This window comes from Oncorhynchus kisutch, linkage group LG12, assembly GCF_002021735.2.
Source record: "Oncorhynchus kisutch isolate 150728-3 linkage group LG12, Okis_V2, whole genome shotgun sequence".
Classification (NCBI taxonomy): domain Eukaryota; kingdom Metazoa; phylum Chordata; class Actinopteri; order Salmoniformes; family Salmonidae; genus Oncorhynchus; species Oncorhynchus kisutch.
This window is the reverse complement of record NC_034185.2, coordinates 21,347,041-21,363,178: the sequence shown is the minus strand read 5'-3', so window position 1 is coordinate 21,363,178 and position 16,138 is coordinate 21,347,041. Positions and strand designations below refer to the sequence as shown.

Here is a 16,138-nt window from a genome sequence, read left to right as displayed (position 1 = left end):
GAGCATAGAACAGCCAGGATGTTTTTCTCAAAGGATAAGAACAGAGACAAAGCACAAGAGAAAAGCATGAAGGACTTAAAAACCAACACATACTATACTGTATAAATAGATAGATATTAGACCCCTGGGCATTGGGTGAAGAGAGTATAAAACAATCATCAATACGAATACTATGAGGATTTACCTCCGCTTTACCCTTTCTAGAAAGGTTATGCTGTTGGATTTGGGGATATGAAACCTCAAGCAGCATTTTTCTTAGTTCTCTTGGCGTTTAATGGTTTTGCTGAGGGAGAAAGGATTAGTACTGAGCCGGGAGCCCTGCACACTTCACAGAATGCCACCGCTGTTATTCATTGAGGTCACATCTAGCGCTCCCTCCCTCTCCATCGCCTATAAAGACTTGATGATAACCGTGCATTCTATTTCATTCCCCCTCTCCCTCCCCCGCACACACACATTTGCTTGAGTCAGCACAAAACGCCACATGCCGAAATCAATACCCATCGCTTTTTTTAATAGAAAAGACCGTTTTTAACGGAGAGTACAGATTGCTGCAATAGCAAAAACGTCTTTGTATTTGTACCTGTACACCAGCTTCTCTTCACATTTACAAGTCACCTACGGACACACTCGCGTGAGCATGCACACACACATCCAAACTGACAAACCATACACACTTTACAATTAGCGGAAGTGACAACGACACACCAGCAGAGCCACTCTCACTCAACCACTTTTGAAAATGACCGGACCAAGGTGCAACGTGGTGGGCGTACATTTTTCTTTAATATAAATGTCGCGAACAAAACAAGAAACAACAAAAACGAACGTGAAGCTTACTTTGGCTATAATGCCACTAACAAAGACAACTACCCACAAATACAAAAGGAAAAAAGGCTGCCTAAGTATGATTCCCAATCAGAGACAATGATAGACAGCTGTCCCTGATTGAGAACCATACCCGGCCAAAACATAGAAACACAGAACATAGAGTTTCCCACCCGAGTCACACCCTGACCAACCAATCATAGAGAATTAAAAGATCTCTACGGTCAGGGCGTGACACAGTGACACATCTACACGCCATTGGTCATCTTCTGGACAACTTACTGGCCACCTCCAGACTGACAGAATGGAGTCTGGTCAGGACAGGATAGACACACCAACAGCACAAGAGCATTATTAGAAAAGTGGTGGTTTATGGCAACATAAAAATAATCCAGTTCACACTACATCAACTGTTGTAAAACATGACCACAGAACACAAAAACAAACATCTAATAATGCCAAGCATCTCTCCAATATATCATGCCAGACCTCATAACGATGCCCTCTTTAACATACAGATGACATCAACCACAGAAAACCCCAGCAGATTTTGGCTTCTTGTGCCAAAGAGCACATGCAGGATCAGATCAGTGTGGAACAGAACACAGGAGGGTGCAGTGTGTATGGTTACCTGTAGATGGCGACCCGCTCATTGCTGTGTGAAGCTCTGATGAGGACGCTGCTCACATTAGTTAGAGCCATCATGAAGTCCCTCATGCTGACAGGAAAGCCTGTCTCCTGATTCTCAAAGTGGTCAGGGTAGAGCACAATCATTTTTGTGCTCTCCTAAAAAAGGGTACACCGGCAGACTGAATCGACTGTCAATCATTTTTATCCCGCTGCTCTGCAAGAGATGAAAATGTTGGTCTTGTTGCTGAAGTGTTTTTTATTGAACACACACAAGAAGGGTGTATAGGTACTGTCCCTTGTAGAAAATACCAGTATGGAATTATTTTATAAACTTAAAAGAACAGACAGATACAAAAAGACCCAGAGTTACAGGTAAAAAAAAAAAATGATACATGTCAGTTTTCTCTCTTTTTCCACCCCCCGTTTGAGAGACAGCATCCATGTTGGTGCATGTATTTTGTATCCACATGCCAGAATGCTAAGTCTTGGCTCTGGCTGTCAATATTGGCCATAAATGAAGCATGGGTGTCACATATGAATAATACTTTATTCTGAGACACCATGAATAGCTCAATTGTATAAAGAGTGACATTTCCTAATATGAAACTTGTCTTTATCCAGATTGTCCATCGACTCAATAAGTGTGTGAGTTATTGTCAGTGTAAGCATAGTAATTTATGTGTAGGTGTGAGCTCGAAGGAAATAGAGAAATCTGTCTGTGTGTGAGAGAGAGAGAGAGAGAGAGAGAGAGAGAGAGAGAGAGAGAGAGAGAGAGAGAGAGAGAGAGAGTCTGCTGATAGAGTACAGCTAATGGAAGCATTGCCAGGTAAACTTTAAGGGTAAAGTCTTTAAACACACTGGTGGGAATCATCAGGGAGGATTGTTTATTTACTATTCCAGTGGCTGTTGGGAAATTACAATTTATGGGCAACATCCACTTGATTTGCACTGAATAAATGGAGTCTACATGCAAAGCAGTGTTTAACTATCAATAATGATCTGTCATACATCCAGGCTCCTCCCCCATATCACATAGGACAAGTGCTCTCCTCTCTGCAATATATGAATAAAACCCAGTGACTAAGCTTAGGTGTTTGTCATCTGACACTAATGTGGCTGGATATCGCTCCCTCAGACTCATAATTCAAACAGTCATGTACGAACACCAGTATAACAAATACACACTGAAGCTGAAGAGGGATCTCTCTGACCAACCTCCTCAAAAATCATCCACCAAATCAGTAAACATAGCATATTTTGGATTGAAAAAGGTTGACATTGAGTTGTTAGAAGAGCATTTGATCACTGATTGCACTAGAGAGCAGGCTCTCTTGCTGGTTTTCAGATCCTCTGGATAAACTCATTATTCAGGATAACCTCAAAGGATGTAATCATGATCTGAGTTCTCCAGCTTTTGTAAAGAGGGCAAGAGAACATACATACCAATGGCACATCGCATTTGTGTGGCTGCGGCTGGGTTTTGAATGCCATCATCTGTATGTGTGTGTGTGACTGTGTCCGTGACTGTGTGTGTGTGTCCATGAATGTGTGTGTGTGTGTGTGTGTCCCTTCCTTCAGAGCACAGGGAGAAAACTACAACACATTCCTCATGGATCACACAGAAACAAAAGACAGCGAATGAATCCTATCACCGCACTCGGCTGACTGAAGATGAAAACGACGACAGATGAACCGCTGGTCCACGATGGTGGGTCAATAAAAGGACACCTCGCTAGCGTAATAGCCCAAGATGACAGAGAGAACGGACGACAGAGGGAACGGACAACAGAGAGAACGGTCGACAGAGAAAGAGTGTGTGTTGCGCATCACTCCCAAGGTCATCTCCTCCATGTCAGGAATGATTAAACAACGCTAAAATAAATCATTTAATTGCTTCGCACACCTTCTTCGGCAAAGTTGTGTGAGCGACAATAAAACACAGTGGGGAGGTTCCGCTTTTATTGACCGTTTCACCAGTGAGAAGCAGATAATGAAGCAGACCTTTTGTCAGAGCAGCGTGCAATTGGGACCCCCATACCTATATTAATCAAACGAAACAAATCCTTTTTTTGTGACAATCGGATAGACATCAGAAAGCCTTTGTTGTGAGATACTTATATATATATATAAGTATATATATATATATATATATATAGTGTATGTGGACACCCCTTCAAATTAGTGGATTTCAGCCACACCCGTTGCTGACAGGTGTATAAAATCGAGCACACAGCCATGCAATCTCCATAGACAATCATTGGCAGGAGAATGGCCTTACTGAAGAGCTCAGTGACTTTCAAAGTGGCACCGTCATAGAATGTCACCTTACCAACAAGTCAGTTTGTCAAATTTCGGCCCTGCTAGAGCTGCCCCGGTCAACTGTAAGTGCTGTTATTATGAGTTAGAAACATCTATCAGCAACGAAGACTTAGCCGTGAAGTGGTAGGCTCACAGAACGGGACAGCCAAGTGATAAAAATACTCTGTAACACTCACTACCGAGTTCCAAACTGCCACTGGAAGCAACGTCAGCACAAGAACTGTTTCCATGGCCGAGCAGCCGCACAAAAGCCTAAGGTCACCATGTGCAATGCCAAGCGTCTGCTGGAGTGGTGTAAAGCTCGTCACCATTGGACTCTGCAGCAGTGGAAACGCATTCTCTGGGGTGATGAATCAAGCTTCACCATCAGGTTTGGAGGATGCCAGGAGAATGCTACCTGCCCCAATGCTAGACCCCTGAGTTCCAGTGAAGGGAAATCTTAACGTACAATGACATTCTAGACGATTCTGTGATTCCAACTTTGTGGCACCAGTTTGGGAAGGCCCTTTCCTGTTTCAGCATGACCATGCCCCCGTGCACAAGCTGAAGTCCATAGAGAAATGGTTTGTCAAGAGTGGTGTAGAAGAACTTGACTTGCCTGCACAGAACCCTGACCTCAACCCCATTGAACACCTTTGGGATGAATTGGAATGCCAACTGTGAGCCAGGCCTAACCTCCCAACATCAGTGCAAAGACCTCACTAATGCTCGTGGCAGAATGGAAGCAAGTCCCTGCAGCAATGTTCCAACATCTAGTGGAAAGCCTTCCCAGTAGAGTGGAGGCTGTTATAGCAACAATTGGGGGACCAACTCCATATTAATGCCCATGATTTTGGAATGAGATGTTCGATGAGCAGATGTCCACATACTTTTGGTCATGTAGTGTATCTTCTGAGCGCTGCACAAACTAATGCAGAGGCATGGTATAGTATGGAGCTAGACCAACTGACTAGATGCAAAGCTCTCTGGGGACCACTATATGTTCATGTTAATGAACAGTGTTTGTTATACGGTTATATTATAAAAAATATACATGCATCCATTGCTGTCATGTTTGATGATACAGCTTTGTCAACAGAGCGCTTGTAAAAAGCATTAAAGTCTACTTTGAGAAACATCCTCCATGCTTAATTTGATGGAGAATCCTCACTTCGAAGAACTCATTCTTGTCTTATTCTCATTTTGTATCGATTTCGGTAAACAACTCTGTAGATATCCAAACATACATTTTGTCTCGCACTATTCTCCCCTAGCCTTCTCTGCGTAACCTCTTCATTTAAGTTACCCTGTGTGAAAAGGATAGAGCTCTGCCATGGGGACCAGCAGGAATGTGTAAGACAACTGCATATGGGACACAAAACAATGCAGCACTACTAAGCTGAGCTCATTTTTGGAGGATCAGCTAATGACAGACAGATGCTGTCTAATACCTAGGAGCACATACAGGCACAGAGATGTGTACACACACACTGAACACATACACACACAAACACAATTCACAACACATAGCTTTGTGCCAAACATTTATTTCATGAAACCAGACATAACTTCAACAAAAGATAAAAGTATCTTTAGAACTGCAGGGGGACATGTCTCATGATCAGTCTGGGCCAATCAGGTTGAACATTACTTGGACCAACATTCTCTATTTTAGCACTTGCTCTATGAATGAGTTCTTGTTGGCAGCTAACCTAATGTACAGTGCCTTTGGAAAGTATTCAGATCCCTTGACCTTTCCACATTTAGTTACATTACAGCCTTATTCTAAAATGGCTTAAAAAATGTTTTTCCCTCATCAAGCTATACACAATACCCATAATGACAAAACAAAAACAGTTTTTTAAATGTTTGCTAATTCATAAATGAACAAAAATGTCACATATACATAAGTACTCAGACCCTTTACTCAGTACTTTGTTGAAGCACCTTTGGCAGAGATGACAGTCTTGAGTCTTCTTGGGTATGACGCTACAAGCTTGGCACACATTGCTCATGGCTTGGTTTCAACCTCTCCCTGTCTGAGTCTGTAATACCAACGTGTTTCAAGCAGACCACCATAGTCCATGTGCCCTAGAACACTAAGGTAACCTGCCTAAATGACTACCGACCCATAGCACTCACATCTGTAGCCATGAAATGCTTTGAAAGGCTGGTCATGGCTCACATCAACACTATTATCCCAGAAACCCTAGACCCACTGCAATTTCCCCCACGCACCAACAGATCCACAGATGATGCAATCTCTATTGCACTCCACACTGCCCTTTCCCACCTGCACAAAAGGAACACCTATGTGAGAATGCTATTCATTGACTACAGCTCAGCGTTCAACACCATAGTGCCCTCAAAGCGCATCACTAAGCTAAGGACCCTGGGACTTAACACCTTAACACCTCCCTCTGCAACTTGATCCTAGACTTCCTGACTGGCCGCCCCCCAGATGGTAAGGGTAGGTAACAACACATCCGCAGAGGGTAGTGCGCACAGCTCAGTACATCACTGGGGCCAAGCTTCCTGCCATCCAGGAGCTCTATACCAGGCGGTGTCAGAGGAAGGCCCTGAAAATTGTCAAAGACTCCAGCCACCATAGTCATAGACTTCTCTCTGCTACTGCACGGCAGTGGTACTGGAGCATCAAGTCTAGGTCCAAGAGGCTTCTAAACAGCTTCTACCCCCAAGCCATAAGACTACTGAACAGCTAATCAAATGACTCCCCAGACTATTTGCACCCCCCCCTGCTGCTACTACTCTCTGTTAGTATCTATGCATAGCCACTTTAATAACCCTACATGCATGTACATATTTAAATCAATTACCTTGACACCGGTGCCCCCGCACATTGACACATTGAGTCTGTACAAGTAGCCCCTATATAGCCCCATTATTGTTATTTACTGCTGCTCTTTAATGATTTGTTATTCTTATCTCTCACTTTTTTTTTTGGGGGGGGGGGGTATTTTTTTTTAAACTGCATTGTTGGTTAAGGGCTTGTAAGTAAGCATTTCACTTGTAAGGTCTACACCTGTTGTATTTGGCACATGTGACAAATACAATTGGATTAGATTTGAAACCAGAATTTGGGGACTTTCTCCAATTCTTCTCTAAACATCTTCTCAAGCTCTGTCAGGTTGGATTGGAGCATTGCTACACAGCTATTTTCAGGTCTCTTCAGATACGTTAGATCAGGTTCAAGTCCAGGCTCCTGCTGGGCCATTCAAGGACATTCAGAGACATGTCCCGAAGCCACTCCTGTGTTGTCTTGGCTGTGTGCTTAGGCTTGTTGTCTTTTTGGAAGGTGAAACTTCGCCCAAGTCTGAGGTCCTGAGTGCTCTGGAGCAGGTTTTCATCAAGGATCTCTCTGTACTTTGCTCTGTTTATCTTTTGCTCGATCCTGACCAGTCTCCCAGGCCCTGCCACTGAAAAACATCCCCACAGCATGATGCTGCCACCACCATGCTTCACTGTAGGGATGGTGCCAGGTTTCTTCAAGACATTTCACTTGGCATTAAGGCCAAAGAAGCTTGTTTCTCATTGTCTGAGTGTCCTTTAGATGCCTTTTGGCAAACTCCAAGCGGGCTGTCATGAGTCTTTTACTGAGGAGTGGCTTCCATCTGGCCACTCTACCATAAAGGCCTGATTGGTGGAGTGCTGCAGAGAAGGTTGTCCTTCTGGAAGGTTCTCCCATCTCCACAGAGGAACTCTAGAGCTCTGTCAGAGTGACCTTCTCCCCCGACTGCTCAGTTTGGCCAGGCGGCCAGCTCTAGGAAGAGTCTTGCTGGTTCCAAACTTCTTCCATTTAAGAATTATGAAGGCCACTGTCTTCTTGAGGACCTTCAATGCTGCAGACATTTTTTGGTACCCTTCCTCAGATCTGTGCCCCGACACAATCCTGTATCGGAGCTCTACGGACAATTCCTTCGACCTCATGGCTTGGTTTCTGCTCTGACATGCACTGTCAATAGTTGGACCTTATATAGACAGGTGTGTGCCTTTCCAAATCATGTACATTCAACTGAATTTACCAAGTTGTAGAGCTCAATTTCAAATCTCATAGAAAAGGGTCTGAATACTTGTAAATAATTATGTAATGTTAATACATTTGCAAAAAACAATGCCACAGATGTCTCAAGCAGTTGGCTTGCTGGAACAGGATTGTCCACCAGACCTGTTGCCAGATAATTTAATGATCATTTCTCTACCATAAGCCAGCTCCAACATCGTTTTCGAGAATTTACGAGAATTAATGTCCAACTGCAGACCACATGTATCCACGCCAGCCCAGGACTCCACATCCAGCTTCTTCACCTGCAGGATCATCTGAGACCAGCCACCCAGACAGCTGATGAAACTGTGAGTTTGCACAACCAAATAATTTTTGCACAAACTGTCAGAAACCGTCTCAGGGAAGCTCATCTGCATGCTCGTTGTCCTCACAAGGGTCTTGACCTGACGGCTGTTCGGCGTCGTAACCATCTTCAGTGGGCAAATGCTTACCTCCGATGGCCAATGGCACGCTGGAGAAGTGTGCTCTTCACGGATGATTTCCGGTTTCAACTGTACAGGGCAGATGTCAGACAGCATGTATAGCGTTGTATGGGCGAGTGGTCTGCTGATGTCAACGTTGTGAACAGAGTGCCCCATGGTGGCGGTGAACACAAATGAACACAATTGCATTTTATCAATGGCAATTTGAATGCCCAGAGATACCGTGACGAGATCCTGAGGCCCATTGTCGTGCCATTCATCCTCTGCCATCACCCTGTGTTTCAGCATGATAATGCCCCATGTTCCAAGGATCTGCCCTGGAATCTGAAAATGTCCCAGTTCTTCCATAGCCTGCATACTCACCAGACATTTCACCCATTGAGCATGTTTGGGATGCTATGGATCGACATTTACGACCGCACGTTCCAGTTCCCGTCAATATCCAGCAACTTCGCACAGCCATTGAAGAGGAGTGGGACCAGAATAAGCAGCCTGATCAACTCTATGCGAAGGAGATGTGCCGTGCTACTTGAAACAAATGGTGGTCACACCAGATAGTGACTGGTTTTCTGATCCACTCCCCTACCTTTTTTAAAGGTATCTGTGACCAACAGACGCATATATCTGTATTCCTAATCATGTGAAATCCATAGATTAGCGCCTGATGAATTCATTTCAATTGACTTATTTCCTTATATGAACTGTAACTCAGTAAAATCTTTGAAATTCTTGCATGTTGCATTTATATTTTTGTTCAGTGTAGTTGTATGTCCATGCTTATGAGGCTACATACATTTACCCCTATGATGACATTAGGAGCAGAGTTAACCCTGATATCCTGGCCTTTCTCTCCTGCGTCATATGAAACTCATATCATATGAGACTTCCTCCATAGGCGGAGATGTGTAAACAAACACAAGGCAACATTTTAAGTAACCTGTCACATTGTACATTACAGTATGCTAACTTGCGCTGCATAGAAGAAAATGGGTTACCACCATCAAAGGAACTTTAACAATGTAATAGCATGTAAAGACAAGGACTGACATTAGGCATGCAGTACATGTATAGTGAGGGTTATAGGAGTTATTGTATTAGTAAACCGGGATATAAAGTTGAAAATGATCAAGAGTCCCCTTTAAATCCCAGTGGAGTATGAAATGACCCAACACCACCAACAAATCTCCACACCTCTTCGGTGACATTACGAGCGGTGTGTAATGAGCGTTAAGGGACAGGTTTTATAGTGGCACACTTCCATTCCTGGGAGTAATACTGAAGAGGCTGTACTCGCCAGATGCATTACAAACAGTTTTAAAACAAAGATCCTTAAAGATGGACACAGTTTTACAGGCACTGGGCTCCTGAAGATTAGGATGTCTATTTTCCACAACTAGGAGTGTGTGATTGTTCGAATGATGACTGCATTCCCAAAATGTCTGTCTGGTACAGTTGGCTACACATTCTCAGATCTAGGACAGCCTATCCTCCCCCGCCTCCTTTGGATTTGTCTATCTGTCTTTGTTCTCTCTCTATGTTTCCTATGTTCTCCTCTGGCTGCTCCAGCTCCCCAAACAAAGCAGACATGTGTGTTGTGTTTTTCCTGCTAGAAAGGGGCCCTCTCATCTTGGTGCTATTAAGCCGCTCTATCTCCTGGCCCCCTGCTGAGGCTATAACAGGGAGCTCTGGGGGCGCTGATGTGTTCAATGAAAAGGCCCTGTTGTTTTCTGACCATGGAGAACCTTTGACTAAGACCTGGAGGGCAAATCACTAGTCTGCCTAGTCTGTAACAGTTTGTCCAAGTCAGATCATGTGACCTGCCTAGTCTGTAACAGTTTGTCCAGGTCAGATCATGTGACCTACCTAGTCTGTAACAGTTTGTCCAGGTCAGATCATGTGACCTGCCTAGTCTGTAACAGTTTGTCCAGGTCAGATCATGTGACCTGCCTAGTCTGTAACAGTTTGTCCAGGTCAGATCATGTGACCTGCCTAGTCTGTAACAGTTTGTCCAGGTCCGAGCATGTGACCTACCTAGGCTGTAGCTCTGTCCATAACAGTTTGTCCAGGTCAGATCATGTGGTCAGGGAAAACTCAGGGCCTTACTAGCACCATCATCCCCTGGTTAGGAGACCAGCAACAGCAGTGAGACACATGCACCAGAGCCAGAGCTCTTTTAATGTGTGTTTTGGCATCATGTGTTTTGGCATCATTGATGTCTATGCATGTATTATTGTGATATGACTCATGAACAGCTGTGCAGACAACCAACATAGATTAATAAAAATGTTCCCGTTGTAACCAACCATGGTTCACTGGCAAAATGAATGCAGAGAAGCGTTGAAATACAGCATTATTTGTTTGTACACAGGATGCGAGATAAACAAGGGCTAAAGTGAGTCATGTACAGACTGCAGGTCCTAATATAATGTCATGACAACCTCTTAACTCACAGAAATCCAGTTCACACTGAGAACACCTCAACCTTTGTGGAACAAAGGGGCTGGTCTATGAAGGTGAAGTGCATTGTTGGTGGGAGGAGCAGGGAAAATCTAACCTTTTGTTAAGGAGCAACAACAAGCGTCAGACACACCACTAATGAGACAGATCTAATCCTCTTGTTAGTAGCATCAAAAGCACTCCTATCAGGACACTCACATCAATAAACCATCTACGTCGCAGTAGGATCTCTTTGTCCAGGATCAAATTGTATATCTCACAATCCTACTGGAGCACCATGGCTGATTCTGAACAATCATAAAAAACGTGTGTTTTGCTACATGAGGACACATTGAATTATAGGACAAATAAAGAGAGGCCTGTGAAGAGAGGACTCTGGAGTTAGGATCCACTTTTATAGATCACAGGGGAGGCCGTGTTAGGACAGAGACAGAAAGCCAGAGTGGCTAGCCATCCCACAACAAATATGCCCAGAGAGACAGAGAGATAGAGAGTGGTAGAGAGAGCAAACAGGGGGTGATCAGCGCCCACATTTCAGAAAATAAACAACAGACCTTCGATCCATCTACTGGGTTCTTAAAACAAGTCTCACCATGACACCGGGATCCTCAAATCTGCTCCCCTATTACGAGCCCTGGGCCCTAGCTCTGTTGACTTTAATATCCAGGAAGCATCAATGTGTGTTTTCCCACCGGCCACTCACAGGACAGCTACAAAGAGGGGGCTCTGCTCAGAGCCTCTGACTGCCTACAAAATGGGGTCCTGTTTAGTTTGTGCATAGTGGGTGATGGTGGGGGTCCAAAACTAGGGTTTGGAAACACTCACATCTGGGAAACACTTTTCCTGGCCCGAATGAGATGGTCCAAAGTGAACACATCTGGGACAAAGGCTAATGCTGCCTCAAAAGCTGCAAGAATTTCCCTGCTTGTTTGTCCATCTGTAACCATGTGTTTGTGTTGGTGTGCTTTATGGAGACATTTCCACCATGTTTTTGGGAAGTATTTGGGTTAAATCATAAGAACTAAGACATTTACTTAAACGGTTGGAGTATCATTTAAATATTTGGCAAGTACTGTATAAGAAAACACACAGCATCTGACAATTAAATTTTTGTCATTTAGAAGACCCTCTTATCCAGAGCGACTTACAGTAGTGAGTGCATACATTTCTGTCCTGTGAATAAAACCCACAACCCTGGCGTGGCAAGCGCCATGCTCTACCAACTGAGCCACACAGGACTAAGTTGTTTCTAAGCAACCAATATATTTTTAATAGAGCTCTATCAAAGCAAAAAAAAATGCAACATTTGTATCAACAAAAGATGATCTACTCCAGTATCCGCTGAATGAGGAGGAAACTTTGGAGGCTTCCTTGTTGCACTTCATTGGACATTTACATAAGTGGCATTGCCTGGGAATAAGGCTGTGTGTGCCCTGCAGCCTCTCCCCCTGCAGTGTGGAGGGAATAGAGGTGAATCACAGTGTTAACTACAGCATGCAGTCTGGAGCTGCAGTCTGGGACAGGCTTGGAGTGGCTAAATATCTTCCTCTCTACTTTCAAGTGGGACAGAGGAGCACAGTGTCTATTCAGAGCTCCGATAGCATCCTATAAGTGGCACTCTCTCAGTCTCTAGTCTATAGGTCCCCAGAAAGGACTACCTCGTACAACCAAGGAAGCCAAACACACATAGTAAATAAATACATTCATATGGGTAAAACTATCACTGGCACCCACTCATACATATTCTCCTGTGCGCTGGTTCTCTCTGCGCAGGCTGCTCTGTCGGCCTTGTCAATCTGAAGACGAGTGGTAATGGCTCCGTTCCTCACTGGGAGAAAGTGCTGAAGTGTGTACTCAGGCAAGCGCTGTCGAGATGGGTTCATTTATCATCATAATAGTCTATTACCCGTGATAGGACACAACTCAGTGAAGAGGCAGCTGCAGTAATTGGTGCTATTCCTTTCACTTTGCTCGGCTGGGGAAGGCAAGGAGGCAGCCCTCGGCACCGGGGCAATAGTCAATCAACGCGTGGAGATTTCTGAAGAGAAAAGTTCATCTGCGATTTTTATGCAGGTTTATAGGTTTTACTGTCTCCTGTAAATCTGTCACCATCAGAGGTGGACGTGGTCAGGAAGTACTTACAAAATTTGGCAACAATTAAGATGCTACTTTTTTGCTGATTGTCGAACAAGTGAATGTATACAGTGCCTTCAGAAATGTATTCATACATGTAGCCCTTGATTTATTCCACATTTTGTTGTGTTACAGCCTGAATTCAAAATGGATTACATAGATTTTTTTCTCACCCATCTATACAATATACCCCATAATGACAAAGTATACATACAGAAAAATCTCATTTACATAAGTATTCAAAATCCTGGTGTCATGGCCATCGTTCAAGGAGGACCAAAGTGCAGAGTGGTGAGCGTACATTTTCTTTTATTTGTTAAAATGTCGCCAACAAAACAAGAAATAACAAAAACGACCGTGAAGCTTACAAGGGCTACAGTACTAACAAATACAACTTCCCACAAAGACAAAAGGGAAAACGGCTGCCTAAGTATAATTCCCAATCAGAGACAACGATAGACAGCTGTCCCTGATTGTGAACCCTAACCGGCCAAAACATAGAAATACAAAAACATAGAAAACAGAACATGGAATGCCCACCCAAATCACACCTTGACCAAAGCAAATAGAGACATAAAAAGTCTCTCTAAGGTCAGCGACAGTACCCCCCCCCCCCCCCCCCAGCTCTGGTACGGGACGCAGACCCCGCTCCACCTCTGGCTCACCCCACTTTGGTGGCGCCTCTGGTGCGAGGACCCTCGTCGCCGACCCTGGACTGAGCACACTCGCTGCGGGCCACGGACTGGGAACCCTCGTTGCGGGCCCCGGACTGGGAACCCTCGTTGCGGGCCCCGGACTGGGAACCCTCGCTGCTGGCTCCGTACTGGGGAGACCCTCGCTGCGGGCCCTGGACTGGGGACCCTCGTTTCGGGCCCCGGACTGGGGACCGTCGTTGGAGGCTCCGGACTGGAGACCGTCGCTGGAGGCCCCGGACTGGGGACCGTCGCTGGAGGCCCCGGACAGGAGACCGTCGCTGGAAGCTCCGGACTGGAGGCCGTCGCTGGAGGCTCCGGACTGGAGGCCATCGCTGGGCCGTGGAGGCGCACTGGAGGTCTCGAGCGTAGAGCCTGCACAACCCATCCTGGCTGGATGGTTATCTTCGCTGGGGACCCTCGGACTGGGGACACTCGTTGCGCGCCCCGGACTGGGGACCCTCGTTGCGGGCCCTGGACTCGTTGCTGGAGGAAAAGGATAAAGGTTGCCTAATTGTGATTCCCAATCAGAGACAATGATAGACAGCTGTCCCTGATTGAGAACCATACCCAGCCAAAACATAGAAATACAAAAACATAGAAAACAGAACATAGAATGCCCACCCAAATCACACAAATAGAGACATAAAAAGGTTCTCTATGGTCAGGGCATGACACCTGGGTCAATACATGTTACAATCCATTTTGTCAGTGATTACAGCTGTGAGTCTTTCTGGGTAAGTCTTTAAGAGTTTTGCACACCTGAATTGTAGTATTTGTATTTGTACATTTTTTTTATTTTTTATTATTCAAGCTCTGTCAAGTTGGTTGTTGATCATTTCTAGACAGCCATGTTCAAGTCTTGCCATAGATTTGTAAGCCGATTTAAGTCAAAACTGTAACTAGGCCACTCAGTAACATTCAATGTCATCTTGGTAAGCAACTCCAGTGTACATTTGACCTTGTGTTTTAAGTTATTGTCCTGCTGATAGGTGAATTTGTCTCCCAGTGTCTGGTGGAAAGCAGACTGAACCAGGATTCTCTAGGATTTTGCCTGTGCTTAGCTCTGTTCCATTTATTTTATCCTAAAAAACTAGTCCCTAGACTTGGCCAATGTCAAACCCATAACAGCCACCTCAGTGCTTGATCATATTAAAGAGTGGTACTCAGTGATGTGTTGTGTTGGATTGGCCCCAAACATAACGCTTTGTATTCAGAACACAAAGTTAATTATTTTGCCACACTTTTGCAGGTTACTTTAGTACCTTATTGCAAACAGGATGCATGTTTTAGAATATGTTTTATTCTGTACAGGCTTCCTTCTTTTCACTATCTAATTTAGGTTAGTATTGTGGAGTAACTACAATGTTGTTGATCCATCCTCCATTTCCTCCTATCACAGCCATTAAACTCATTAAGTCTCCACTGGCCTAATGGTGAAATCTCTGAGCGGTTTCCTTCCTCTTCAGCAATGCCTGTATCTTTGTAGTGACTGGGTCTATTGATACACAATCCAATGTGTAAGTAATAACTTCACCATGCTCAAAGGGACATTCAGATAATTGAATATGTGGGGTACAGAGATGAAGAAGTCGTTAAAGAATCATGTTAAACACTATTATTGCTACAAAGTCCATGAACTTATTATGTGACTTGTTAATAAGCACATTTGTACTCCTGAACTTATTTAGTATTTAAGAGATTGAATACTTATTGACAAGACATTTCAGCTTTTCATTTTAAATTAATTTATACAAATTTCGAAAGAAAAAAAAATATTCCACTTTGACATTATGGGGTATTGTGTGACTTTCTGAAGGCACTGTAGCTGTCATTTTCTTTTGAGGACTAGATTGTATTCATTTCATTCTAATCATTCTAATCATTGTGTGGTGGTACTCTGGTCGGTGTTACCTCAATCTCAAGAACTCTAACTCAACAGTGATACAAACTCTATTGGGAGAGGGAAGGACATAGTAAACCACAAAAAGCCTCCCCCACATAAACATAAACATAAACATAAAGCCCAAAACTGTCATCCTTTGCCATGTTATACAGAATGAGACTCATGAGCAGTCATAGACGTTGGTAGGAACTGGAACGAAATTTAACAATTTCTCTTTTTCATTAGAAATGAGTCACTTTTAATGCATGTCACAATGGTGATAATTCATGGGATGAAACATGGCACCACGGATGTACAGGAGTAATTGTGTTGGGCTTTGAGCGCCACGCTAGCATGAGATAATTCTCTGCTTTAGTGTCTGATCCTTTTACTGAAATCCTGCTCGACTGCCACACACACACACACACACACACACACACACACACACACACACACACACACACACGTTAGTTCGCTACTGTGGACCCCTATATAAAGCTCATAATGACATGCCTTTTGACATTAGGGAGAGCAGAGTAAACCCTGATGCCCGAAGACTTTTGTTAGAGAAAAATACATTATTACAGAGTTCATGTTTTCCTCCAGAATGCACTGCGGGGGAATAGAATGTGTTAGAGACAATGGGATGCGAAGACATGCAAAGCCTATGAGGAGAAAAGATAAGAAACTTATATACAAACAATATACA

General features: G+C 44.0%; 1 pseudogene; it reads right to left on the bottom strand.

The window, feature by feature from the left end:
* The window catches only part of LOC109901360 (laminin subunit alpha-2-like), a 139,255-nt pseudogene that overhangs the window by 84,587 nt on the left and 38,530 nt on the right, over nt 1–16,138 (bottom strand).